Below are 8,182 nucleotides of genomic sequence, written 5' to 3'. Positions count from 1 at the left end.
GTCTGGGGTACACAGCCCACTTCCTGCAGGAACGTGAAATTAATTTGGCTGACAACAAATTAATGTCTGACCGCCTTAACAATGTAGATGTACTAGTAGGAGCCGACTACTATTACCAGTTCATAACTGGACATGTTAAACGATTGGGAATGAATATGCTCCAATCTGCAGGAGACTACTTACTTACTGGTAAAGTTCTGAATGTGAACAAGCCTAAACCTGCCAATAATAATAAATTAGTCAGCAGTAAATCAATTCTCCAGCAGCAAGCTAAAGGGAGAAACACAGCTGAGTAATAAACTCAGATTGAATGTAGTGCAATTGATACTCGCCGAGATGTTTCATAGCTCTCAGTGAAAACCAATGGTCCGTACTCAAACAAGTACAAGTCACAGCGACCAAACTATTGAATTCACTACAGACCTAGAATTATTCTCGACAAGTAGTAATTGACCACACTCAGTCTTCCTAGTTAAATTGTAATGTTAGGCTAGAGAATCTAGTACTCCCTAGGAATTAATAATGTTAGGGTAGAGAATCTAGCACTTAATGCCACTGGCATTTCCCGAATTTAGTAATTCTATGAAGTCATCAAGCAACTTCAGTAATTACAAATTCATTAAGACCACTGGTCCACTATACTTGAGCTTAAAGGTTTGCCAAGAAAACCTTCTTAATACCATGTTTTCTGCACTAAGAGTTAGTGATAAATACTTGCATTAATTGTTTTTTCTTTCGTTTCTGCTTATTTAGTGTAGGAGCGCAGCACGAACAAACTTGCAAACTTACTAATATGTAAGTGAATTTACAGAGAACTAATATGTTTAATGCATTATCGTTAAACATTAGCATTGTTAATTAACATGCTTCCTGAGCTTAATATAGCTCACCCTAGAATTAACGTAATAATATGAGTGCTTGTTCACCATGCGTACGAGCTTAATATTGCTCGCCATGACAATTGAATGACAAAACTCCACTTCGTTAATTCGAGCTCACTGTAGCTCACCCTGTTAGCACTGCTAACGAGCTCAATATAGCTCACCTTAGAATTAACGTAATAATATGAGTGCTTGTTCACCATACGTACGAGCTTAATATTGCTCGCCATGACAATTGAATGACAAAACTCCACCTCGTTAATTCGAGTTCACTGAACTCACCTTGTTAACTGTTAACGAGCTCACTGCAGCTCACCCTGTTAGCACTGCTAACGAGTTCACTGTAGCTCACCCTGTCAACACTGTTGACGAGTTCACTGAACTCACCCTGTTAACTGTTAACGAGCTCACTGCAGCTCACCCTGTCAACACTGTTGACGAGTTCACTGCAACTCACCCTGTTAGCACTGCTAACGAGCTCACTGTAGCTCACCCTGTCAACACTGTTGACGAGTTCACTGCAACTCACCCTGTTAGCACTGCTAACGAGCTCACTGTAGCTCACCCTGTCAACACTGTTGACGAGTTCACTGCAACTCACCCTGTTAGCACTGCTAACGAGCTCACTGTAGCTCACCCTATCAACACTGTTGACGAGTTCACTGCAACTCACCCTGTTAGCACTGCTAACGAGCTCACTGCAGCTCACCCTGTCAACACTGTTGACGAGTTCACTGTAACTCACCCTGTTAGCACTGCTAACGAGCTCACTGTAGCTCACCATGTTCACGAGTTCAATATAGCTCGACTTGTTAATGAGCTCAATACTGCTCACAATGTTAATTCGAGTACATTTTTGCTCACAATTAGCTTAGTCCCTTACTTAGGTAGGTTAGAAATTCAAACCATTTATTTAGGTAGATTTAGGGACTTTAGTTAGTGTCAACTGAGTACTAGCCTAATCTGTACTCACCATTAATTACAGTTGACTATACTTAAAGAGACTGATTTAATAAACTCAAATTCATTTAAAGGTGATTTCGTATTAACAAGTTTACAGTGTCAAGCCTATGAGCTGCCATTTAATTAGCTCATAAGTCAGAATGACTAGGCTACTAATCTCACTGTCGACTCAGAATTTTCCTTGATTTTAATGAATAAACTTTTCAGTTTTCTACTTCTCTATTATTTTAGCTAGTAAGCAAATTAGTTGTACCATCAGTCAGCATGACTACTGCACGGCAGTGCACATTTAATTCAATTTCCTCATTTGAATTTGAGGTGATCGTGATGCTGCGTGATGTTATTGTCTAGTAACTCAATAGTTACAAGTCACAGCGACCCTAGACAGTCACCTTACTGTAGTGTCATAGTCTCCTTGATCTTAAATGACTAATAATATTTTACTGTATAATTATACAATAGTGTTATCAGTTCTTAGGAACTTATTCTGAGTTTACCTACGATTCAGCAGCTACGTAATACACCATTACATGTCACTGCGACCCTAGTTGTTGAGTTTACTGTGAGCTTTAGAGTGTTCCTGATTACCGATAACTTAATCATTTAATGTTTCAATATTTCATGCATGTTTCCACTAAGGGAAACTGCAAGCCTATTACAACTCTGAAGAAGAGTAATTTCCTTCACTTCCCACTGAGAAAACTGTGATGATGCTACGATGTGATATCACGTAACTAAACATTACACGTCACTATGACCCAGGATATCGCATCACCGTAGATTCTGTTAGTTTAAATTGGGAGAGTTAAAATCTATAAATATTGTGTAGGCTATAAGCAACATGTTTCATTTGACATGTAAATAGCAAGACTCAAGTCCTTGATAAATCCGGGACGTTCGTTATGTGTGTACTAACATTCTAACATACTAATGTACTAATCTTAATATCACTTCGGGATAGGTCAGTACAACACAGTACACTACGACCCTAGAACCCTCCCCCCGGAGTTATGTTGGATATTTCCAACACCGAATACAACATTGTTGTATTCTCATTACTTAATACTAACCATACTAATTATTGTAGTAAGTAAAATTAACAACACGTAGAATTCTCATGTACTAATAATTTCATCTGTGCAGTAAGCTAGAATTCTCACGTCACCTGACGCCAGTATTGCGTCAGATTTCCTTACAGTAAACACATTATATCCAATGTGTGTGAGAATTAAATTCGATTCTCCATAATTAAAGCATTCTGTATGATAACTAATTGCAGACGAATTGATCTCTAACTGAAAGCCGAATAGAGCGTTAGAATCATAGCGTCTATCTCGTGATATAGTTAACGTCACCAATGAATGCCATGGGGAGACATTAATTCCTCTACCTTATATATTTACTATTCTTAAATTGGTAAATAACAATATTTTGTTCCTCTAAATAATAAACCCGTCCAGACTTTAACGTTTCAAGCGCAAATGCGAGAAATATTAATGTTCGAGACAATAATTTGTTTTATGAACGCGGGCACGGCGTGGGTAGAGGGACGCCATCTCAGTACACGTGGAGAGCCGCTCAGAGGCAGACCTGCGCTTACCGTACTCATAAGAAGACGCCATTGCCCAGCAAATAGGGCAGGTGTTATCCATCCTCAGATGACAGTCGCCACTGTGAGGCGTAATAACCTTGCAGATAGTATCTTCAGCTAGTGCTGGTGTCAAATAAGGAGCCCTTTGACTTGGTTCCTGACGACACGTGACCAGCCAGCGGGACGCATCACTATTCAGGATAGGCCTAGCCGGAGCCTGAGATGCGAAGCACGGCAATCTTAATACTTATACAGTGCCCACAGCTAAGTATATTCTTTTATGTGATGCATCAGGTAGAAGTTTTAATAGTAGCAGGGTGATTGTCCGTTACGACGCACGATAACACCTAATAACAGGTGATTAAAATTTGTTACCTGTAACTCTTATTATTCTTGAATATAGATTTAGTAGTCCAATCAGTTGTTACTGAAAATTATTTGTCTTGCAGCACGAGAGAAGAATTCTCCATGCTGCCTTCCCCCATGTTAACCCGTTCCACTCGTCAGTCGACCGAGTCTGGAGAATAAGAGGACTTCCATGGCTTTCTAAAGGAATCTTCATTAAGCTAAGATTTATTTCCTTTTATAATTCTATTGCAATTTATCTTGTGCAGAATTCTTTGGGATTGATATGTGGTTTACTGTAACTCATTACTATGCTCATAATCTATGTTCCTCTTTTGGTAATGATATCAGTTTCAATATTATTTATAGGATTAGATTATTATTAATTGAATTAGTGAACGAACCACACTAATTCCTGGACGTACTTACCTCCAGTAATAACCCCCCAATGTAGGTGTTTGAGGTTTGTTTCATTTATTAATACAGCCCATTAATTATTATTATGATCATACTTTCTAGTTTTATCCATAGTTACTGGTTTCATCTAGGAATTATCTAATGATCAGAAATTCTCAGTTTCCCTCTTTACTTTAAAAGCGGGTGGTCCTTCGTAATTTAATTTACTACATTAATATTTAAATAATCAGACTCAAGCCCCAAATATCCCACAAACCACACCACCAACCACACCACCAACAACACTACCAACCACACCACCAACCACACCCTCAACCACACCACCAACCACACCACCAATCACACCCCCAACCACACCACCCACTACACCACCAACCACACCACTAACCACACCACCAACCACACCACCAACCACACTACCAACCGCACCACCAACCACTCCACCAACCACACCACCAACCACACTACCAACCACACCACCAACCTCACCACCAACCACACCACCAACCACACCACCAACCACACCACCAACCACACCATCAACCACATTACCAACAACACCACCAACCACACCACCAACCACACCACCAACCACACCACCAACCACATTACCAACCACATTACCAACCACACCACCAACCACACCACCAACCACACCACCAACCACACCATCAAACACATTACCAACAACACCACCAACCACACCACCAACCACACCACCAACCACACCACCAACCACATTACCAACCACACCACCAACCACACCACCAACCACACCACCAATCCCATTACCAACCACACCACCAACCACACCACCAACCACATTACCAACAACACCATCAACCACACCACCAACCCCACCACCAACCACACCGCCAACCACACCCCCAACCACACCACCAACCACACCACCAACCACATTACCAACAACACCACCAACTACACCACCAACCACACTACCAACAACACCAACACCAACCACACAACCAACTACACCACCAACCACACCACCAACCATATTTCCAACCACAATACCAACAACACCAACCACATCTCCAACCACAATACCAACCACATTATCAACAACACCACCAACCACATCACCAACCACACCACCAACAACACCACCACCAACCACACCACCAACCACACTACCAACCACACCACCAACCACACCACCAACCACATCACCAACCATACCACCAACCACACCACCAACCACATTACCAACAACACCACCAACCACATCACCCACCACACCAACAACACCACCACCAACCATACCACTAACCACACCACCAACCACACCACCAACCACACCACCAACCATACCACCAACCACACCACCAACCATATTACCAACCACACCACCAACCACATCACCAACCACACCACCAACCACACCACCAAACACATCACCAACCACACCACCAACCACACCACCAACCACACCACCAACACTACCAGCAACACCACCAACCACACCACCAACCACACCACCAACCACATCACACCCTGTACCAATGCCTGTCATGTTAACCTATGGTATTAACCTGCCCTTGCTCCTAATTAGACCACTATTAATATCTCTCCATAACTGCAGAATAAAACTGAGAGATGGCAGCGGGTGGTTGAGAGATGGCAGCTGGTGGCTGAGAGATGGCAGCTGGTGGCTGAGAGATGGCAGCTGGTGGCTGAGAGATGGCAGCTGGTGGCTGAGAGATGGCAGCTGGTGGCTGAGAGATGGCAGCTGGTGGCTGAGAGATGGCAGCGGGTGGTTGAGAGATGGCAGCTGGTGGCTGAGAGATGGCAGCTGGTGGCTGAGAGATGGCAGCTGGAGGCTGAGAGATGGCAGCTGGTGGCTGAGAGATGGCAGCTGGTGGCAGCATCTTTCTCTCTGCCATGCCAGGATTTATCAAGCATTCACGTCACCACTTACGAAGCCTCTGCATCTTTCAGTATACATGGCAGCTTTGTTTACATACATTAAATAGTCTACGAGCTTTGGAACAAAACAAATCCAAGCTTGTTGTTTATTGAAACAACTTCATAAGTGTTTCGGATCTCATATATAGTTGAATAACTGTAAACAAAGTCGTTGAAAGATGCACAGGCTTCGTAAATGATTGCGTCAATTGTTCATGAATCGAGGCTCTGGTCTATGCTGAGTTACAACAATTTTTATTAAGAAGCGAGGTATCTGCGTTCGCAGATATATGGCTTCGAGAATACGTGGTTTCCTACTGATAATGATAGTAATATATATATATATTGTGAGATTTTTCTCTACGCCTACCTCCCTTAAGAGGTGGACAACAAGTTTAAAGTCTGCTCACGGCAGTTAAGCATGAGTCCAGTAGAAAAAGGAAAAGCGGGAGCAAACCGCCAGGCCTCCACCACCAAGGGTGAAAACCTGTCCACAATAGGCCGCTGGCTCCTCCTAGTTAAACACGACGTTAAAACTAATAAAGGGTAACCGACGGGTTCTCACAATCAAATATTTATATTTGATGTGGCGCTATGAATTGGAATTCGAATTCTCAAGAACAGCCGCCTTATCAAGATCACATCAACATTTAATAATATGCAGAAATATGGTGGAATAATATGGTTGAAGGGTTGACATCAAAGACTGTTTTCTATAACATAACAATTTATTAATAACAAGAGACTAACTACTACATTACCGAGTTTACGCTACGTTAATGTCAATCCAGTGGCACGATAACAAACAGCTACATAGCAACCCTTGCTGTGAGGCTGCATACTGAACTAACCTGAACACAGGTGTGCCCACTGATGACGCAATATTGCAAATAAAGAAAAATATCACAGACTAAGTTACACCACAGCGAATGGTTACGTTATTGTACATCAAGTGGCATTTGCAACACAGCTATTCAACAGCCCCTCGAGAAGTGACAGCAGGCTCCATCTTGCTGACACTTCGGGCTGACAACATGAACTAACTGAACAAATGAAGGATCCACTGAAACAAAGACACAAGCAGGCAATCAATAGTGTCACGGTTTCCCTGACAGCTACTATAATCACAAACTTAGGGGTCCTCCCGCCCCCCAGGAGAGACCCCGTAACTAGGCGGAAGTCTAACAGTGACTCCCCCTTATCACAACCCCGTGTGAACACTCTTTGCAACTCCCACTAAGAAGTTGCCCTGTTGTAACCCGATACACAGACAGGCAAGGCGGGATTCTGGGACACAGCTCCACAGATCCCTAGATGACTCTACTCTCGTTACCAGACGACAACCAAAAGAAATTGCCTGAAGTGATTAATTACGTTAATTGACTGATCGCAGCATTCAGCAACAAAGTACTACGGTAATCACAAACAATGTTCAAATACTCCGTGTAAACAACAACATCAACACCTGGTGAATTCACTAAGTGGCGATTACTAATTATCTTTAATTAGCTACGAGTGCTTAATCACTGTCCGCAGACAGAGCTGATCAGTCCAACGAATTACGGAAGCTTAATTACAGCGCAATTGACTCCGATCACAGCAGACCGTCAACCCCTTACGTTAATTACTCAATTAACGACAGCTCGTTAAATCGTTAACACTACGTTAGTCTTCACTTGACAATTCCTCCACTGCGTGAACTTCCCTGTGACTGTTGCCTTTACACGTCCCTACGTTAATCATTAACACTTGTCTCTCTCTTGTTAACAATAACTCAACATATTACACCACCCTTGACTCCTTGCAAGTATTCAGTGAGTAATTCTCAATTAAGGTCAAACGGACATCTAATTACATCCCCATTGAGTTACGTTAACTAAGCCTACCCTAACTTGGTGGCTTCTCCACAGTCTGTGTCAAAAAATTTACGAGTGAGTGTTAATTAACCTAATTAACCCACTAATTACTGAGCCATTAATTAACTGTCACCAGGACCAATAATTAATAATCCAGAAATACGTCTCACTCCGCACTGCCTAAGCAGGTTTCATCAAACCCT

This window comes from Procambarus clarkii, chromosome 4 (genome assembly GCF_040958095.1).
Source record: "Procambarus clarkii isolate CNS0578487 chromosome 4, FALCON_Pclarkii_2.0, whole genome shotgun sequence".
NCBI lineage: Eukaryota > Metazoa > Arthropoda > Malacostraca > Decapoda > Cambaridae > Procambarus > Procambarus clarkii.
This window is presented reverse-complemented; position numbering follows the sequence as displayed.